The sequence below is a fragment of the Anas acuta genome, chromosome 3 (genome assembly GCF_963932015.1).
Source record: "Anas acuta chromosome 3, bAnaAcu1.1, whole genome shotgun sequence".
NCBI lineage: Eukaryota > Metazoa > Chordata > Aves > Anseriformes > Anatidae > Anas > Anas acuta.
Window position 1 is genome coordinate 11517775 of NC_088981.1, and position 22106 is coordinate 11539880.

Below are 22106 nucleotides of genomic sequence, written 5' to 3' on the forward strand. Positions count from 1 at the left end.
CATAAGAGCATCCTCTATTAAACTCCAGCTTCTCCCCTTTCCTGGTATTTTCCAAACCCTACAGGGAGAGTGCTGCTCTCCTTCATTTCGCCCAGCTTTTCCCTTGCAACCTTCTCAGAGGAATAAAGAAAATCAATTGAACTATACTTGTTTTGGGGGGGTCACAGAATAATGGAAGTAGCTCTTATGGATGTGACACAGACTGCATCCATTCATCCCTGAGGCACGATGAACGGAGGCGTGGATTGATTTTGGCTATGGTACCTCAAGAGCCAGGACTTCAGCAGGAGCCTTACAAAACAAGACAAATTGTGTTCTGCATTGCACAGAATTAATTCTTTATTCTTTAACTATATCTTATGCTGAAAAACATGCAGGGAATGTAGAGAATGGTAGAGAATTTCTTGGGAACCTCAGTAGTTTCTGAAGCTCTGAAAAGGCATCAGGGACACCATAGTCTAACGCGCTGTCAAGTTTGCCTGTTGAGTGGTTTAGCAATGAGTCCAATGAGGTCAGTCTTCTGAATTTGTTAACAGTGGAGCATAAAGTTTCTGGTTTTGTGATTTACCTCTATTTTTAATTGATTTTCTTTTAATTTTTCATTTTATTAAACTGGAATACTTTTACCACCACACATAAAAAATGCAACTGAAAGCTCTACTACTATGTAACCACCCAAATATGTTGCACGCTAGTAAGGACTTTAACTGTACAGGGATGCTCTCAATTTTCCTTCCAACCTTCCTAACACTGTGACTGGTTATGGTATATCTGTTGAAAATTGTTAGCCTAATCTGTCTAAAGCAGTCAATCCTTTTATAATCTCTAGCCTTCTTGTTTTGTCTCAGTGATCTGTAAACATATATGTATACGTGTTGGATTGACAGAGTGTTGGTCATTCATGTTTTTATCAAGAAGGTTAAAAAAAAAAAAAAATCTAGGTTAAAACATCCAGTATTCTAGTCCTCTATAAACTACATGATACCAAAAAGTGGGGGTGGGAGATGTAAGATCTAGAAAAATATTAATTAACACCTAACATAACACATCAGTTGATTGGGAAGGATATGTATTTTTCTACTAAAAACTTGTTCTGTGTTTTCCCAAGGTTAAGTGAATTTTGCATCCGAACTCAGTTAAATTTGAGAGACTTGTGCATCTGTTCACCCCCAGCCCTCCAAAGCCTCTGACAATTTAGAGAGAGAAATATATCAGAGGTTTGTCACAAAAGGCTTAAACTTGCCAGAATTCTGAAGTGACTTGGCAAAATTTGTCTTTGAAATCAATGGCCTGGCTCCAGGGATTTACCATTTTCAAGGCAGTAAGAGACAAGCGCAAAGGCTCCCAAGTTCTGTGAGCACATGCAGGCTTCCAGCTCCTGCAGACATCCTCTTGAGCCTTTTTTTCCTCTCCAACCAAAACTTGGTACTAATCTAGCATTGGACCTAGCAATTTTTGCAATTTCGATTATTATATTGTACTGATCATGTTGTAAACTCCTGCAGAAGGAAGCGCTGGAGGAGGAGGAGCTCTTTGTGACCTCACGTTAATCAAACTGCCGTTGGATTTGGTGCTTCTGTGGCATTGATAATAATAACAAATGCAAAGTGATGTGCCCTGCTCCAGCAGGTAATTATACTTGACTGAGCTGAATTGATTTGCTTTGTGTTCAGTCAAGCTGAACTGACATGCAAGTGACACTGAGTAAGTTTGTGGCACCTGCCACTCATCCTGAATAAATGACCTTTCAGAGATACGGAATTAACTTTCTGTTCAAAGAGTAATGTTCCTGATACAGAAGGAAACTCCTTATCCACAGTAGCTTAGGAAATGCAGCGTTTTTCCCCTTGGTTTGAAGGCTAAAGGAATTCATAAATAATATTTAATATATTGTCTGTTTAATCTTTTTGAAAATTCAGATGGCTTCATGAATCTTGGAGAATGCCTATCCTCAGAATAGTGATTTGTGAGATAGTTTTATTCTTCCTTATCTTTGATATTGACTTGCCCAGTACTTCTGAATGTTTCCTGAAAGCGCTCTCTGATTTGTATCAGCTCACAAAAAATTAAAAAATGTAGACTTGTAGCTATGGTGTGTCTAATCTTCCCTTTCCTCACTGTTAGGCCCTGGCTAGAAAGCCATTGCTCCCCATAGTGGCAGTCTGCTCCGATTGTTTTCCACCCAAGTGCAGTCAGAGTTCACACTTGGTTAAAAAATAGTCATTGTGAGAGTCAATCACTTGCCAGTCATTTCAGGTAGCTTAAGTGTATTTACCCACGTAATTTCTATGCTCATTGTTTAAGTGAATATTTTTAAAAGTTATCCCATAAATTTACAAGGCATTAGCTGCTTTAGGTGGTGTCAGTCCACCCTTGCTCTGCATGCTGTGGATGCTTTGTGCCGTAACCTTCCAATAATAAGAAAATCAATATTTTAAGTTCAATCCTGTTATGCTGTTTGAATTCACTTTGAGAGGTGAATATTTTAGTTTCTTCTGGAACTAAGAGCAAGGAAATAAACCTTGGTGGTTTCTGTAAATGGGTGTAGATCTTGAAGGATGTGACAACACATCTTGCTTCTGATGTTTAATGATAAATAAAATACACTTAATATCCTGTTTGGTATTGAAGTGACACCAGCAGCAGACTGTCACAAAGCCTAGTGCCACCTTCTCAGTGTCACAAGAAGACAGGGAAGGAGACAGCTCCTTTGGGTTTTCTGTAACTGTGGTTTTCTGCTGCAACATGGTTTGCTTTCTGTCTGGGGGAAATTGATGGGCAGGGAGGAAGGGCAATGGAAGCTGCTTGGGTGGCTTTTGTAGGCATTGATTCATGCAGCTTGTTTTTGTCACGGTGGAAGGGAAGCAGAATTGTTCGTTTGCTCTTGGTGCCATAGGTCTCTAGGCCAGCTCCACAGCTCCACTACAAGAACTGTGGCACCGAGATATTGTCCTCTGTTTTCCACTTTCCTCCTCCCTACTCTGCTCTTATGGTCTGTCTAGAGTGAACTTTGAGCTAATGGACTAATATTCCAGCACCACGAGGACTGCCCATCTTCTCCATTATGAAAGAAGGGAAAGAAAATGCTGTAATGGTTTGTGTTTCCTTTGGAGATGAGGATGGAGATAGACTGGGGTTTGGGTCTCAGAGAAGCATGAGCTACATGCATGACTTTTGCTCTAACAGCTGTTATGGGGTAATGTTTTTCTGCCAAAATCCATCCTGTCCCAACCCTGCAATGTGAATTGAGATACGTGGTACGAGCCTCTCTGTGACTCTAGAAGTGTTAAAAGCTTTGCTGACAAATGGCAGTGCTGCCAGGCAGCTGTCCATCACTTGCTTATTCTTATTTCCAAACATTTTCTCCAGACACCAGTGGAGAGTGTCAGTAAGTTAAATAGGTTTTCCTGGTGAACAATGCTCCCATTGAAGTGCTGCTGCCTCTGATCCCATCCCTTAGTCTGTAGCATGGCTTGTCCCTTAGGAAGCCTGGAACAAACATTGCGTTTGCTGTAGTGTCACTTTCCTTAAGCAGTGTGGGTAGGGGGATGTGATCCCAATCATGGCTTTGAATTGAGATTGGTTCCCTTCTCTGCCACCCTTTGTTTGTGAAGGAGAAATAACGATACTTCTCCTTTTTACCTTTCTTCAAATGCTTGTGACATTTTTGAGCTGCTGTGAGGCTACAGTGATGGAAGCACTTGTGGAGAAAGCTGGAAGTGCTGTAGTCTTGTTGCATAAGCTCCATTTCTAGCTCGTGTAAGAGAAATTGCCATTCCTGTGTGGCCTGGGGAAACACTAGCACGTTGGGGTGCTCCCCTATTCTTTGTGTTTGTCCAAAGAAGGTTCTTCCTCTCCTCTTTGAACCTTTGCTGCTGAGCTGTTAGAATAAGTTCAAATATTCTTCCCAAACCTTATTGTGTCACAAGACTGCATAAAGCACAAGGGATTGATGCTTAATAAAAGCATAGAGTTGGATCTGTCTTGCAGGTTATCTTAGTTACTTCCCCTATATCATACACCCTCTGAATAATAAACATTTGTACCACTATGGAAAGCCAAAAAAAGTACCTGGAAAAAATCTCCAGACTAAAGCTGTAAGATGTCCGTTAAATGTGACTGAAAATTTGTACAAGATTCAAGGAAGTGAAAATCATGATGATACAATTAATGAAAATTTAACCTGTTTGACATTGAAAATGCAACTTTAATGCTTTAAGAATAACAAAGCATATCCACTACTCCATAAATCTCCAAGCAAGTTTATCTGCCTCCATATAGCTCCTGATGCTATAAGCTATGTAATTAATAATCTGTTGTCATGTCTTATCAACCATCTATTTTAAGACTGCTTGAAATTGTCTCAAGGGTGCAATTGAAATAATATATCAAGGAATCACCCCTTGCCCTTCCCAGTCTTGTAAATTGATATTTAATACAAAATAACCTTAGCTACGTGATTTAACCCTTTGGGGGAGGGTGGCCTGGAAAAATATTTCTCACAAAAGCTTTGGGTGAGTTCTGCCTTTACCTTATATCATATCGAAGAACTATTGTAGCTGTACACCCTCACTAGTGTGAACAGGAAAGACAAGGCCCTGAGACAACTCCTTCCATTAGCATTAGGCTTCCAGATCATGAGTGTGAAACTAGATAATAATTGGGAGGAAACTAATTTAATGGAAATTTCTATGAAGCCAGTGGTCCCTGCTTCACTGCCCATTTAACTTAGCACAGTAGGGAGCCTGAAAATATAGACAGTAAAATTCCCCTTTCATAATGGATGAATTAATTTAGCCAGCCTAGTTGATTCAAATGCAAATTATGAGTTGAAAGTGTCCATTATTTATTTCTTCATCTAAGACTGTTTTTCTGTTTCTCTCAGTTTCTGAAGTGCAGCAGAGAAGTGCTGAGCTACCAAGCACTCTCGTAGACACCAGCCAATTTTAGTAGGCTTTCTAATGACATTTGTTTTTTTGTTCTCTGCTTTAAACCTAATTTTGGGATTGTTTATTTGCTTTGACTTGTTTGTGGCTTCCAGCTGTGGCACATCGCCGCTGCCAAGTGGTTCATTTTCAAGCAAGAGGTTGGATATCAGCAGGAGGAACACCTCATCTCAGCTGGATGACCGCTGCCAATTGCACGCTGAATTTTCCTTCGGGTTTGGTTGGAAGGCAGCTGTGGAGTCCTGTTTTGTGTGTATGTTTGCACACATTTGTACACGCGTAAACACACACTTGCATGTATAGGAGTCCTGTTGGATATTTGCCTCTGGGTAATAGTACGTGGTGTTCCTCCTCTGCACCAAATAATTTTGGGAACCCTTTGCAGCTGCATTTTTTAACTAATAATGTGTATTTCCCTTTATTTCTTGGGGAACTCTTCCCCCATAATAACTGAGTGGAGGGAAGCTCTGTGTTACTAGAGTCCTCTCTAGAGCAGAAGTTTCCATCTGTGTACTAGGACGGTGGCAGCATTTGAGCCATCAGCCGACTGCTTGGGAGGAACCCACTGCAGACCTCTAACAAATGCCAGAGGACTCCCTTCAGAAGTAGGAGGTGTCCAGTTAGGAAATCAGGTTGGGATTTGATGAAGATTAGATGATGATTAAACTGTTTTGCATTCAACAGCAAGGAAAGTCAATTTCATATGTGCTGCAGACGTACTTTCCTCTACCACACATAAGAGGAAAAATGCTGGTTTTTTTTTTGGTTTTTGTTTCCCTATTCAAAGACATGGTCAGACAGCCCTGCAAGGACTGCCAATCATTTTTTTGAATGAAGAACATTTCTTGTTAGAGATGACTCTCCATTTACTGTCTTCCCACAACGTTATCCAAAATCTGTGGTAATAATGGATGAGGTACGTGCTATGTTCCTTTCTCTCACACAGGTATTAATTCTTCACTTCAGATGCCAAATAAAACTCCCAATCTCACTGGCTTTCCTGGCTAGAGATGCCAGAAACCAAAGAGCCAACCCAGAGATACTCTTTAGAGGCTTCATGGAGCGTAAATTGGACCAAAGCACCTGAAATGTCACTTATTTTTCCCCACTCACTTTCCTTTGAGTGGGAACAGCTTTCACTTTCAAACAGCATCTTTTGGCCCTGTGCACATCATCCAAATTAGAGTCAAGTTGTGCGTGTTACATTGCTTTGCTCCATGTCTTCTCTAGCCCTTGTCTTAAATATGTTTCCCGAGCAATGATGATTTTAGCTATTTCCATTCTGCTAGCAAGCATCTCAAAAGCATTGTCTGAAACATGTAGCTGGGAGAGCAGGATATGAAAGGGGGGAAGATGCAGAACTTTCTGTGCTTTTTAGGTACTCTGACATTTCCAAAGTACTTGGATATTGTGGGTTCTTGGAATCTAACTACAAAACCATTCTCTATGGTGACTTTTTTTTTTTATATTCCCTAGTATTTTCTAGCTGTTTTTAAACTGGTTGATAACTGTACTCCTACAATGCACATAAAGATGATATCACATGTTCACGGTCTTCTAGCTCTATTCTAAACTTGCTTGCTTATGAAATGTTTAAAAAAGTACTTTATATTTCTTAGAAACGTTTTATTCCAGCTTTAAGTTTTCTTATTTGGGCTTTGTACTCTAACAGAAGCCTTGCAGAAACACTACAGGTCCTTAAAAATTTAATCACTGTAATCTATATCAATTTAGTTTAGTACTGTGTAGAAAAGTATCAGCTGTTGCTTGCAGCTTCAGCTCAGCTGGCGAAGCACTGTGCAAAGGGAAGCATACAGAAAGGAAGGCTGCTGTCCTGCAGCTGTCTGAAGACTTGTCTGTACAGCATAAGGATGCTTAGCAATGGGCACCCCTGAATTGTTTCCCATGCAGAGATCTTTTATTTTGGGAGAGGAGAACGAAGCAACTGCTCCATCCGTTTTCATATGATCTAAGTTCAAAGACACTCTTATTCTAAAATATATTGATTTACAGATTTAGCTAGAATAACAATTGCATTTTGAATTTATGCACTACCTCAAACTGAATTTTCAAGTGTAGACAAGCTTTAAGCACTTGGAGGCTGACTTTTAATTAGTATGGCTGACAGCACCACCCCAGAGCTGGTTTATCTTAATGACAGAAGCTAAACTTCATTAAGTTTTCTGAGTAGCATAAGAAAATGCAAATAAGACAGAGCCCCTTAAAGGGCTTGTGACACCCCTGTCACTTTTATTATGGATGTGATTTTCACTCATAATCCCATTGGCTTCCCCTCATTGCTGTGTATGTCGGCTGTGTTCCCAACTTGGCACCGGACCCAAATATTTCAGTGGCTCGTCAGTGCCTCGCTGTGAGGATGGTGGAAGGTGACAGTTTTGTTGTGAGCAAAGTTCAGCCACAGCCCCAAGCTATCTTGAAGCTCTCAGGATGGATGCAGGAGCCAAATGACTCTCCTAGCACAGCACTAAGATGTCTCCTCTTGGATTAGGGTCCACGTGTCACAGGTGTTCAAGACGCCACAGTATTTCCGTGAAGGATCTGCACAAATGCATCTCCTTTGTCTTCGCTCAGTTTGGAAAATGAGCAAAATAAGCTCATCTTTGCTTGCCAATGTGGTATTGGACTCTTTTGTCTTCTGGGTTCATCAGCAACCAGGAGCTAGTTTATCCAGCAAGCCAAAAACTAGAGCAGCCACAGTGGCCCAGAGCAGTACAAGGATGCAGAGCACCTGTGACTGTAGCAAAAGCAGGGCTTCACCCTGGCTTGTAAATTAAAAGCTGCTGGCAACTTTCTGCAGCTGGGAAATGGAGCTTTTCTTTTTAATTCCTTACCTAGATCTGAACTATGTCTTATTTTTTCTTGTGTTAGAAGGCAACAGTTGATGGGTTTTAAAAAAAATTATATATATATATATATATATATATATATCAAGAAATATAGTGCCACTATATAATTGATTTAGTGGGAAGTGGCAGATTGTTACATACATTTCTCCACTTCCCCTGTACTCCTTTTCACTCTTAGGACTGCTGTGAAGGCAGCATCAAACTGCATCAAACTTCTGGAGCTGGCCTAGCTCCAGGGAATATCAGGGCCAGAAGAAAAGTCTATTTTGGGGGATGAGAAGGAGGGAGATACAGATGAAATAAACTCAGTTTATTATTAAAAAAAAAAAAAAAAAAAAAAGGTAGAAAGGGATAATGTGTTTATGTTCAACAATGATTTTATTACAAATGCGATGTACAGTGACAGTATGTTAAATTTCCTAGTCAACAGGGGACAACGCAGAACAATTTGTGGCAAAAAGGAAACAGATGCAATTCTGTCTGCAGCTTCACACATCTGCTCTGCAAGCCAGCACTCCTCCTATAAGTCTCTAGGAGGGATCCAATAAAAATGATATAAAATTTTATTGTGTTAGTGGCACTAGTTATTAGAGTGAGGAGCCAGAAAGCTTACCCAGGGGCTGAACCTCTCCTGTCTTTTAGTGCAGAGTAAATGATGAGGCTGTTGCCGGTAACAGCAATACTACAGTGGGAAAAGGTAAATTCATTTTGGAGCGCTTAGCGTGCTGCCCTGGATGGCTCAAAATCAGTGCGGGAAAGCTAATAAAAGACTAATAGGCAAAGGCATACCAAGAAGGATGGAAATGAAATGTTGAGGTGGTATTTAAATTTTAAAAAAACAAACAACCTACTACTTGACAGTTGAATGCTTGTCTGCACAGGGGCACACAGGAAACCTTACTGGCTTATAAAGTAAGTGAAATTATAATTTTTCATACAGACGTTAATTCTGAATTCAGGTGGCTATAACTCAGGAGGTGAAGCAGAGTGAAATGAGGTAAAACAATACCAGCTTTCCTTCTGAATTGGTACACCTACAAGAGGATTCAAACGCAGTCTAACTGAAAGATACAACTGCTAGGAATACAGTTTGTATTTGTGTTTTTGTTTGTTTTTATTATGTTGATTTAACTTTGCAAGCCCCTGATCCAAGACCATGTGCATGAAGCCAGTTTGTCAGAGCACTGCTGGGGCACCCTGGGGTGCCCTGTGCCAGACAGCCTGTGCCACGAGCTCCCGGCACCCCTGACCACAGACACCAGTCTACTGCCCAACCCTTCAAAATGGCCTGAGGGTTGGAGTTGAAAGTTGAAAGTAAAGGGATAAAAACGAGGAATGGTTAGGAAGGGATTAAGATAAATGCTAGGGAGAATGCTGTGGAGCTGCAGCCTCCTCAGCACTGAGAAGCGAGCCGGTGGTCTTTCCTCCGAGTGGTGGCCCCTCATAGGCCCCATGCTACTTGGGAGTGAATTTCACCTGCCCTCTGAGGATGCTTTGCCCCTGCCATGAACCTTGGGGTAACAGAGATGATGTGTGCAAATGGGGATGGCGGAGGGAGGGGGAGCGCCGCTATTTTGGGTGGTACGAGGATGCCTCAGCACAAGGGGTGTGCCAGCCTGACATGAAATGGCGGCCGCTGCCTTCCTCCAGGTAGCCTTGTCCTCTCCGGAGCATTCACTGATCGTTTTGGTTCATATCCTGACCCACCAAAGCAGTAGGTTCTGCCATTTTTGTGTGCTAGTGCCTTTCCTAGTGCCTTATGACTAAGAAAGCCCAGGTGACAGCATCTTCTTTAACTGAGGTGTTTAGTGTGGAACAACATCGCTGTTGTTCCTTCTGTTCTGCCTTCTCTGTGTGTTTATAATGCTGAGATGCGCAATAAAATCTTCATGGATTTCTTAAGTATGGAGTTTAACTGTGTCATTTTTATTAGCAGGATATTCTATCAGTAGAAAATTTCAAAGAGCTGACTGAACAACCCCTCTCACATCAGAAAGGACGAAGTAATAAGGACAATGTTCTCCTCGCTGGTCACGTATCCTTCATGAAATGTAAATAAATACTGGGATGTTAAGCATGTACTTCTGCAGAATACAGCGTTGTCTGGAAATAGACTCTTGCCAGGTAACACAATGGACAGGCTTCTTTTTTAATCTCTAGCAATGCAACAAAACGTTGCACTTTGTACCATTAAGTTCCTTAAAGCAGGGTGAATACATGTTGGAGACAGTCAAGTCCATTTACCTTATAAACCAATAAATTAAACTAATTTAAACGTGAGAAACAGATTCATATACTAGAACTCCTTTTTTAAAAAAAAGAAGGGAAAGTTCTTTTAGCATGGAAGATGATTGCATTTGAAAATAAATCCCCACTGTTTAAAAAAAATAAATAAATAAATAAAGTGCTTTAACCTGAAATGAACTTATCTTATATCTTTCAAATGAAAATTTCCATCTGCAGAATCACAGTGAAACTTTTTACGCTCATTTATGTTGTCAGTGATCTGTACATCACTGAATTGTTGCAGTTCCTCTGTGCAGGTTGAGGTGCTTTGCCAGTTAGCACTATAAACATACTAATGCTTAGGTTATGTCACTCAAACAAAATATTGCAATACCAATTTACTTAATGAGAGGCAAAATATTTTTATCTGGCTTCCTGAATGAAACCTAGATGTTTCTGAAAGATCAAAACTTTCAAGAATCTCTTTTCCAATATAAGTGTGTTTTAGTGGAACTCTCCTGAGCCATTTCAACTTCCAGACACAATTTCAAAAAGACCAATCTTTTACAACCTTACTAGCTAAATAGGGCCAAACCTTTATTTTTGTGAATAAACATTAGTTACAGCTGTAACGGAGAAAGCAAACCTTTCAACACTGTTCTGTTGGCTGGTTAGAAAATGTTTGTGGAAATGCTTTGCCAGGTAAATACATTATTGATTATTTTAGAACAAAAATAACCAGTAGGATAAATATTGACCCATTTTATTTGTTTAGTTAAGAACACTTTTATGAGTTCTGTACAGCTGCACAGGAAAAAGCCACTGGCAACAAGATTGGTTGCAAATATGCTTAACAAATGTTTCTGATGCAGTTGTGACCCAATCCCTTATCTTCTCACTATATTGCACAATAAAGATAAACCATCAGTATAGGTATAGCCCCTGGAAACCAGCTGGTCTGGCAGACTAGCTGAAGAAACATAGAACTTACATGACAATGACAGAGTAAGGAGTCAAATGTCTTACTTCATAAGGTTTTGAGCCTGAAATCAGAGAGAGGGGGAAAAAAATCATTCCATTAGAATCTTAAGTTTCTAAACTTTACACTGTAGTTCAAAATTTCAGACATCTCATGTTAGCAACACAGTGAGCTGAGAATAGGATTTGGTCTATTCTTATAAAGGTTCTGTTTGCTAATTGCTGTGGATGATCCAACTGGAGCGTTTGGATGCCCTCAGCATATCAGGGAATTCTTATTCAGAAATCTGGAACAGATTTCTGGAAGACTACAGATTCAGATAAATATAACTGGCATAATTTTCAGCTAGTATAAACTTCTGTAGCCCTACTTAAGTGAGAATAACTGAGTCCATGGATTTATATGAGGTGATGACTATTTATTTTCACTTTGTGTTAGAAATCAAGCTGAAAATCAGGTTAATAATTCTGAATGGGTCTTTTTTCCCCTCAGTTCCCATCCATTCATTTACGGTTGAGCAAATGTTTTCCTTGATTAAAGGACTGTGTCAGAACAAAATACACTTTTTGCACATTTACTTTACCTGTGATGCTGAAATCAGTCTTGTGTCAGTTTACTGGTATTTTTCATGGTTCAGAGACACACGCACGCAAAACAGTCAAAAGGGGCATCTTGCAGAAATCCTGTTAGCAGAAAGCAATGTAATGAACAAGCCTGTTTTGGAGACCATGAAGTGCTATCATCCATAAGAATAATCCTGAATAAACCATCTGATACCCTGAAGCCCAGACTGTTCTTTGTGGACGTGTAGGTAATTGCTACAGTGAAGAACATGCATATATTAAATTAAAGGTATGATTTATATATATATTATACTCAGTTAAATGCATTAAATCAAATGCTTGCTTCCTTATAGTCGGCATAAGGCTTCAGGCATCCTTGTAATATAATAACTGATGGAGTTATACACAGACATTGTTTGTGGCAGGTGACTGTACAGCTTTGCATTAATATCAGGTGATTATTAACAACACTAATATATTCATTTGTAGAGAAAGAGACTATCATTTTTTAATTGTGTAGTCTGGGTGTTTTCTATGCTTCACTGCCTAATGCCACATTTGGAAACAGCTGGCCAAGGATGCATCACAAGGAAAAACATTTTATGACTGCATTAGGTTCAATCCTTGTGTTTCTGTGCTTGGATTCTGAAACGTGGCTTCATCCACAAGACAGACTAATATCCAAGGGATTAACTGAAAATACATTCTGTACGTGTGCTGCAGACAATATGGCTGATCTTCAGGAAACGACAAAATAAGCTCATTTATGCTTCAAGAGTTGAAGGGGAGCTTTATATTAATGGTGAAACCAAATCCCATAACTTCAATTTTCTTACAAAATGACCAGACATGTTTTATGTAAGGTATTTTCCTTCTGCCTTGTGATGGCAACTAAAAGCCTTGAGTTCTTAATGTAAACAGAGTGGGACAGCAGTCAGAAAAAGTTATTATATATGGAATTAATTTCTTCCATTCTCTCTTTAATTATTCTATATATTACTCATATTGAATCTTTAGTGATGCTTACACAGATATAGCAAGCAAGAACATAAAACTGCAAAATAATGAAGGAAATGCTTCAAAACTGCCTCATCTAGGGACCCTCCTGCAGGCTGCATATTATATCCTGATGGATGTATTCTGTACTCTGCCTTTTTGCAGGAATTTGCAGACAGTGGTAGTTGGAATTGCTTGGCCCAGAGAGAAATTGTTGCTCTACCAAAATCAACAAGGAATTTTCTGATGACTACAGCAGTACCAAAAGTTTGACTCAGGTGATTTGTAGTTGCCCATGTTCACAACTCCACTATGTGGAAGGGAAGGCCAACAACTTCCTTCAGTCTTGTCTTGCTAGGCTCAGCCAGATGGCTCAAGAGGAGATGACAGCCTGAAACTAATCAAGTCTGAGGCAGGTTTCAGAACTCAGGTGACACAAGGAATATTAAAATAATAATAATAGAATATCAAGGAAAAAAAAAAAAAAAAAAAAAAAACACCACAGCTGTCCCTTTTGCTCAGTTAATTCCTCAATGACTTTGCAAAACTGACTCAGGGGTCATCACATCAGTGATAAGTTATAAATGTGGCAAAAAAATGAAAATTACCTCACTGTAGCAAATTGGCCTCAAAGGCCAACAAAACTTTCCATCCTGTTTCATAAAATAGTGCTGTAATCAGTAAGAATGATAAATTATACTATCTATAGTATAAGGTCATCTTGCAGGAGACTGATGGCTTATGTGAGCAACAGATTGCTGCCCAGGTAAAAGAGCTTTGCAAAGAAAGGCCATCAAAGTCACCCAAACATAGTGAGGAAATGGAGACAGCTATGAAATGCTTTTAGATACAGAGAAGTTCATATCACAGGCCAGATGGCTGAGAATAAATAGTTTATACTTTTAAATCAGTGGTTATTTTAGTTGATATTTCTCTTTGTATCATGCAGTCACTGAGAAAGAGAGCGTTAATTCCCACAATGTTTATACACTAATACACAAATTATATTAAGACCAAGGAGGAGAGTTTTCAAAAGCAGCAGACCTGACCTAAGCTATGACAACTCACGATCACAAGCCTTTTTTAGGAGCTTTTGAAAATCACAGCCAAAAGGTTTTGCTTTGTTTTGCTCTAAGCACAGTCAGGAGCGTAGACCTGCTAGGGTGTGGAGGTGTTGCCTGAATGCAACACCTCCACACCCTAGAGTGAATCTCCACAGTGGCTACCTGGTTCTCATGCCAGGTTGTCCTGCCCTCCCAGGGGGTGTAGCTTCTGTGACAACTTAAGGACATAAAATAAAGTAATAAGGAACCAAAGGAATTGTATGGCAGCCGAGAAGTTAGGAAAGATAATTTCCAATTTCCTTGTCAAAGTCCTATGTAGGACTACCAGCATACAGAACCACCTTCATTGCTGGGCACCTCAACCATGGTCACCTCTTGTGACCTGGGGACAGTCCCAGGCCTCCTGAACTGATCCATCTTTAAAGACCTCCCTCTGGTCTTTGGGTTTGGTTCCCAGTCTGTACCTTTATGTTCCTCTGTATTTACTGGTGTCCATCAGGATGGTCATCATTACAGGAAACCAGCAAAACAGATGGATATCCTGAGTAGTGCACTGGAGAACGAGACAAAATTGGTAAGCCTGATACTTCCAATGGCACGTGGTTTGGAGACAGGACATTTAGTTCCTACAAATGATTTGCCAAATGTTTCTTATAAATCCCCTATCTAAAATTGTAAGATCTGTCAAAGTCCCCTGGGATTTATAGCAGCTTAATAACCATAATAAATGACTGTATTAGCACAGAGAGAACATGCATAGGGTGATTAATAGATTTTTCTCAAAGTCAGATAAAAATGAACAGTAGAAGGAAGGAAAACCTTCATATTAACCCTGTGGGAGCTCCAGTATTAATTGGCACATAATCAGGTACAGCTGCTAATAATCATGCAGCTCTTTAAACCAACACATAAAGCACTGCCAATACAGCCTTAAAAGGCAGAGATTAGGTAGTATGCAAATATTCTTTGAAATCCTGTTTGGGTTGCTAGATTGAAGTTACATTTTCATATTAAGGTTACAAATGGCTGATTCTAGGTTCTGTTTATGTCAAGATCTGATAATCCCTCATGCTGCAATCATCTCATCCCTTGCTTGCAGGTCACTGAATAACATGTCAGAAAATACTTTTTTTTTTTTTTTCTTTTCCCTGGGTTTTGTATCTCGATAATACCAGTCTACAGAGCACCCAGTCTTCTTGATGGGATATTCTACAGGCTCTTTGTGGGATCTTATTTTCTAGGATATTGCTGTCTTCTGGAGAAACAACATATTTCAGCTTGCTGGAGCTACTACCAGGTCATGCAACACCAGGCAAGTTCAAATATGAAAGCAAACTTAAGAAAGCAAATTGATTGTATAGCAACAAAGAATTAAGCTCTTGATTACAAGCTTGGAAGCAGTTACACATGCAGAAAAGAAAACAAGCCCAAAGATTTAAGAAACCTACAGTGACTCTAACAACAACCTCTTGTTTGAGCTGTCACTTATGTTTTTTTTCCTCAGCTATAAAAGTCAAGGGGCCAATTCAGCAGAACTCCCCCTCCATAGGATGGGCTTTCTGAGTAGACTATCGTCCTGGGGTTTCCATTAACCTTCATACTCAAGGGGTTCCTTGGTTCTATTGAATGCAAACAAAGCTTCAAAGCCCTCTCTCAAGTACCCCTCTATTTCTTTACTTATTTAGGGTCTCTTTCCCTCCCACAGTCTTGGCGTAGCTGTTACACGTTACATAAGCAATAATGAGGTATCTTTAACACGAAGTATGACAGCTCTGCTTTGTGGATAGGTTCACTGGAGTGCTGAGCCTTTCCTGTTCTTGTTAGAAGGTCAGCTGAATTGCATTTAGATTTCTTCATGTTTGTTTTTCTAATCCCACGGGTCTACTTGTGCAACACTTATGTCTTTTGTCCTCATGACACTTTTACAGTGACCATGGAAGGCATTTTGCAACATGTTAGTCATTTTAGGGTTTGTTCTGCCAAACAGAGATATCCCAGGGTTTTTATTACAACACTTTAAGAATGGCTTTTAGGATACATGAAACAGTTTTTTCCAATCAGCTAAAGCTGTGACAGTTTTCATGCATGCCTTTACAAAGCTAATCAGCAGCTGCATTTGTTTCTTCTCTCCAAAATACTGCTCTCCTTCTTTGCTGTGTTCCTCTTATGAATATTCATAAATGTGATATAAATTAAGTGTGAGAGATGTGCTCTCTACTCTTATTTGAGGTGCTTCCTTCTGTTCATGTCTGTAGCATACAGACTTTCTGATCTTCCTAAAGAAAAAGGAAAGGGATAAATGAGTAAATAGAGAGACGTGTAAGAGCTAGTGCTGGGTGTTGCCTGGCGACTAATAGCTATCAGAGCCAAATTAGCCAAGCTGCTCTGGAGACACAGGTGGGTAGCAGATAGGGACCTCAAAAACAGGAAAGAGCAACAGGAGAGATTAACTGAGTTTGAAAAGGAGGCAAAGGTGAAACAGGGAGGTGTGGGCTAGAGTCCCTGAGGTAATCTCTGTTGGTTTTATTTCTTGATGTCTTTCTGTGCTACAAATGAAAATGCTGTCATTTTCTTCTCAAGCCGACTCCACAGTTTGTTTTTTTTTTCAGATAGAAGCATGAAGGGTTTGGGTGTGTGTTTTGCAAATTTGTTCCAGATATGTTATTTACTTGAGTAGATCTTGCTCTGTTTTGTGCATTTTAAAGGTATAAGTACAGTAAAGAGTGCACGAAGTGAAATCAGAAGTGGTATGAGGTATGTTGTATTAAACCTCATGCTGATGTTGCTTATTAGGTGTGGCTGTCTTGTAATTCTCTGCAAGCTCACCCAGAACAAACAGATACTAGACAAATCCCTACACCTTGGAAGATATGCCTGGGAACCTCTTATGCTTCTATCAGAAGTGATGTGTATGCTTAATTCTGTTATGTCATGTGCTAAAAGTGTCATTTCCTCTTTAAAATATGTAGCAGCCTTTTATTGGTCCACGTAGTGATTCTACAGAAATGTTTTCTTCCCCCCCCCCCAAATAAGAAAACAGGAAAGTAGATTTTTATTGGAAGGAAAAAATAAATGTTAGGAAAATAATAAAAAGCTGGGAAGACTTAGGGAGAAAGAGAATAGGGTATAAGAGGGATTGAAAACTTTGAAGAAAGAAGTGTGTGAAGGAAACTGTCCAAAATTTGTGATTACACTTTAAATTCTGCCTTTACAATTCCTTGTATTCTGTAAAATGCTTTTGCCTAGGTTGTGTTTTAAGTTTATTATATTTTGGCTTGTTTTTCACTTTTGATATGTGCTATACTAAATAAATATGCCCTACCAGAAATACGACACAAATCACCTATGGGGTACTGCTAGTGATCTTATTTACAATAACACTAAGCATGGGCTCTTCTGGATATATCCTTTGTGCATCTCCCTTTTTATTCCATGTGTAGTCAGCATTAACCTTTCACCATATGTGAAGAACAAGAAGTAATCAATACAAAACCAGGCTACCTGCCAAGAAGCAATTTCCTGCCCCCCAGCCCCCTTTCCCCCTTCTCTCCAAGATCAAAAATATAATAGTATCACTTCCATGGTTTTATTTATTTAAAGTTTATTTGGTGTTGTTTGGGGGCAAACAAACAAACAAAACAAGTAAACATTGCTTCTTTCTGTTGTTTTAGAATTAGCAAGAGCTTAAAGCTTGATTGTTTTGGAGCTTTTGGAAACTTCTGAAGGTTGTGAGTTCTCGTGGCTTTTCTGAAGGTAAGAATATTTACCATGCTTTCTTTGGGACTAAAGGAGCCAGTAGGCTTCAGCTGGCACTAAGAGATTTCCCTGAGTCTATGGTTTGTGTGCATCCAAATTGTTCTGTATGAAAAAGGATTGTAATCACTCAAAAGATCAGGCTTAGTGTCACTTAGAAGCAAGTAGACCTCTTTACCTCTGAAATGCGAGAGCGGTTTTGAAAGTATCTTAACGGTAGTGCAATGAAATACGCTGCAATTTAACAACTTGAGCTCAAAGGAAAGTTTTTTGTTTCTTTGCCGATAACTTAAGATTCTTTTACTTGCTAAAGGTGTGTGCCATAGTTAAGATATAGATGATGCTATGAAAAGATGAGAAGCTTGGTGCATTTAAGACCTTCATAATTCATGTCTCTCAGGAGTAGGCTCAGAAATAGAAAGCATATTGAAGACAGTTAATTTCAGTGCTGTCAAAAAATCTTGGGATAGCAGTATGGAACATTAAAGCAATAGATATTAAATGAACCCAAAGCTTTATTGGAAGCAACTGAAATAGATTGTATTGTTTAGTGCTTTTTGCCTGTTGGATGTTATAACAGATTCACTGTTGGAGTGTGAGTGCCTGCGCGTTAAACCTTCTGTAACTCTGACAGATCCTCGGTGTTGCTGTTTCTGGCATCCTCAAATTTTGGACTTTAGTAATCTGGACCCTTATTTTTCTAATAGCAAAATCTGTAAACTATAATAATTTGTATGAATTACCATAATATTTTGCTCATGCACTGGCCCCTTTGTAAACATAGAAGTATAGCTGCTCTGTTATTCATGGACAGCTTGGCTGTTTCAAACTGTCCGTTACGTCTGCAAGTAGGACTCGAGCTGTAAGACTACAGTTTCTGATACTGTGGGATGGTTACTATTTTCCCTTTTATTTTTTGTCTCAGTCCCCTCTTTCTGCTATGGCCCGCAATCCAAAAGAACCTTGAAATGGGATCACATTCTATATGCGCTTTTCTGTAACCCGTGAAAAAGAAGTCTTTCAATTTGCCCTGTGCTCACCTTGCTACACAGAAACCATATTTCTGATTAAGTTTTTCATTATCATGAGAGAGAAATACCTTTCTTCTGCCTGTCTATGGAAAGTTCGATGTGAATCCACCTGGGATGTAAGGATAGGGGAGGGGGGATAAAATCTGGTTTCTATTGCTGCAGGCAGGAAGCAGACAAGGTTAGCTGTTGTTTGCCATCCTAGAACTAGCAATCCCTTTCCTAGCACATTTCCTTCTACTAAGTCATATTGAGGGTATGCAGAGAAGCAGGAGCACATGGGGAGCTTGGGAGGGGCCCTCAGGTGTCACACCAAAACCTGACACAGGACTCTGGGTTGACCTGAGATAAGAAACAGAATCAAATGTCTCATACTGGCTGCTCTCATTCTGGGAATGAGGTTGTGAAGTGAGAAAAATGCTGCATGTCACACACTGAAAGGAAAACTCTTTGCATCTTGCAGCTTCAGCCTGGGGTGAAGAAAGGGTGGTGCTAAGTGCATGGCTCACAGGGAGGCCCAAATACAAAGCCTGCAAGCTGAAATTATAGACTGCTGGTCAGCTGCCTGTGTCACGTAAAATAAGTGTGTATGATTTCAGAGGAGTTTCTGGCAGACGTGCTGAACTAGGAGATGATCTTGATGGTAGAATAGCAACTTCATTCTGTTTGCTTCCACTTTCTTGTCTCAGTTTCACATCGCCTAACACTTTCATTGTGTTAATCACTTGGACAGACCATTTTCCTAGCACCTACCAACCTGTAAGTCTCTCTTCTTTCCACCTGCTTCCTTAAAGATTAGTTTCGTGTTATGATCCACCAAAGTAACCCATCTAACACCTAGCTGCTGTGACTGCAGTAGCAGTTTCACATTGCCGACAAAATCCCATCAGAGCCGGAAATTGTTTTCTTTATGTGAGTGGCAAGGCAATTACTGAGCTGAGTGACATGGGTAGAGGAGTGCGTTTGCATGAGAAGCTATTGCTACAGCAGAAACTTCTGGCAGGAAAGCAGTGGCTGACTGACATCCTTTGGCTTATTATTATGGGCCTTGTGTAAATGAAGTAGAAGCAGTGACTGTTACCATGCTTCTCATCAACAAAGTGTTATGCCAGTAATTAGGTTTCCACTAACTCACATCTCCTTTCTAGACATTAATTGGGGGAAGATATGCAGATTGCTGGTTAATAATAGAACAGTTATAGTTCTATAATCGCTTTCTTGATGTTCATCAATTTGTTTGATTGCTTGTGTGGCAAACATTTGATCCTGCATGTGTCTATTTAGCCACCAGACAGTTTAATAAACCTCATTGTTTATCAAGTTAGTGACATCTTAAAGTGCTACAACTTGCAGAGCCTAATAGCAGCAAATATAGAACTCCATTTTGCGAAAATACACAGAGCGGGGCCTTTCACAGAAAGCTCCAGATTGTCCAAACCACATATGGATGTCAGGGATGGGAACAGTGTGAGCTGTGTGCCGAACCTATTTTAAACTCCCACTCGTGATTTCCAAATACAGCACTCTGACAGAGAGCAGGCACCGAGATTTTTTTGGAACTGTAGCGCTTGTGTAAATAAACCAGAAATCTGCTTTGGCAAAAGTGTTAATTATTATTTTACCTGTTCATGGTGGTACAACTAAAATTGGAGCCTTACAGACATATGTAATTAGATGCAGATCACATGTATAATATTTCCTGGCCAAAGAGGCCAAGAAGTCTGCAGGGGTATTCTTCTTGCTCTTTAAAGAGGGATGTAGGGCTCTGGGAGGGGAGGAAGTGTCCATGTATTACACAGTGGCAGATGTGTTCTGTCATTTAATACCCCTTGTGGGCTGTTTTGTGACCCTGATGGCTACAAAAGCCCAATCTGAATGAGTTTTCCCCTACCTTTCAGAAGGTGTTGTTTACATGAGATCAGCTCCACACTAACCCAGGTTTCAATCTGTTCTGCGCCCACTCGTCTGCAGCTGTCTGGAATATGCCATCTGGCTGCACGTTAGCAAACTGCTAAGGCTGGTATTGAACTCAGGACCAAACATCCATCCTCTACGTCTGGGTTTTAGTCGATATATCAGCACTCTGTACGTTCTGTGCAGTTGCAGACCTGTCCTCAGAATTTCCCTAAAGTGCTGCTCCCCTCATTCCTTGTAGACCAGAGATAAAGTATTCCAGCTGAGAGAGAGAGACAATCCTTTTATAAAATAAGCTGTGCTATTAGGCTTAGCTAAACTACTTTTTTGCACCTCCTGGGGAAACAGAAAAGTACTTGGGAACAATCATTGCACAGGAGCGTGAACAAAGAATTCAGCAGAAATCCAGATCTATGTTTTATTTATGCTAAAGTGGAATACTATTCCTCTTCTCATAACAGCTGATTTCAGGTCTATGCACAAAGCCTCTAGATAGTTTCTGAGTTCATTAGGTGACCATTTTACACAGATATTAGCTGGTTTGAAGTTTTGTGCCTTGGTGATTGGATAGGATTGCTGAATACTGCCCTCCAGCCTCCATACCTAGCAGGAAAAAAAAAAAGTTTGACTCTAGTTTTCCTCCTATTATATCTTTATACAGATAACTTGCTGTAAACCTGCAGCTTGTTTTTTAATCAGCTCTTTGCCATGTCCTTTTTTTTTTTTTTTTTTTTTTGGAGGGGGGAGAGAGGCAAAGTAATCGAATAGCTGTGGACAGAAAGCTAGCCTTGAAAAGCTGTGATCCTGTGTCAGCGTCTGTTTTTTCCTGTTCCCAATTTCTTTGATTTATTTTTTTTTTTTCAGCAAACAGATTAATTTTGTTTGAATTTCTGCTTGAATTTACACCCTCATACAAAGCCGGAATAGACGAGTATAAGCACTCACTGACAAGCCTTCTTCCTTTTGGAGGTACTCAATGTGGTTGGGGTGGTAAAGAAAAATCTGACAACCTGATGTAAGGAAGAATCCCTTGTGCAATTTGTGCATTATTAAGCAAAGGAGTTCCACCTTTCCAAAGCTGAAGTTCATTTCCATGTCCTCGTATCTACAGTCTTGGGTACCTACTGCTGCACGCTTGTGTAGCATTTCCATGTGCTTAGCTGGCTATCGGACCAACTGGATGTGGTTATATAGGTACTTGGGTTTTGTGTACTGCTCTTTGCAAGCACTTGAGCATGGTGCAAGCAGATGTATAGAAAACAAACTACAAGCAATATCTTAGGTTTCCAAAGAGGGATGTATATGCAGGGCATGCTGTCAACTAGCCTTCGAAGGCTTGAGATGGACCTAAGAGAGTTGGTTGCTAGTTTGTTTGTGTTGCACCTTATCTAATCTTCACTTGAATTAAGGAAAATGATGAGAACCTCCAAACGACCTTTGAAAAGGCTTCTGTGTATAGTACACTGCTTACTGAGACTTGGTTTGAGAGTGCTGCTTGATGTCTGTGGAAAATAAGTTTTTTCAGAATAGTTACCAGACATAAAGGTTTGCATTTTTTTAACTGTCCATGTGATTACATCTGTCACACTAAAGCAGGTGCTTTCAGTAAAAAAATAACATAGCAAAGGATTGATGTACCCCTATAGTGTATGAATAGTGGAACAAAGAGGAAGAATGTGTTTCTGAATGAGTTGATAGGAGGAATGTGTATCTTGAACCTTGGAAAGGAAAGTGGCATCCAAGGAGCTAATAGGGGTTTACTGCCCTTAA

At 39.9% G+C, this 22106-nt stretch overlaps 2 long non-coding RNA genes across 8 annotated transcripts in view; both read left to right on the plus strand.

Moving 5' to 3' along the window:
* The window catches only part of LOC137853392 (uncharacterized), a 29042-nt gene extending 18948 nt beyond the window's left edge, over positions 1-10094 (plus strand). The window contains exon 5 of one of the 2 annotated variants that reach the window (XR_011094472.1): positions 9750-10094. This is a non-coding gene — a long non-coding RNA (uncharacterized lncRNA). Of the gene's footprint in view, positions 1-1505; positions 2070-9749 lie in introns of those variants that run through there. The other variant, XR_011094471.1, reaches the window with a different exon arrangement.
* A 5781-nt stretch (positions 10095-15875) lies between these two features.
* LOC137853394 (uncharacterized) overlaps positions 15876-22106 on the plus strand; it is a 51907-nt gene continuing 45676 nt past the window's right edge. For 2 of the 6 annotated variants that reach the window (XR_011094477.1, XR_011094481.1), the window contains exons 1-2: positions 15878-16148; positions 17313-17394. This is a non-coding gene — a long non-coding RNA (uncharacterized lncRNA). Of the gene's footprint in view, positions 16149-17312; positions 17395-22106 lie in introns of all 6 variants that reach the window. The other 4 variants (XR_011094482.1, XR_011094479.1, XR_011094480.1 and 1 more) reach the window with 4 other exon arrangements.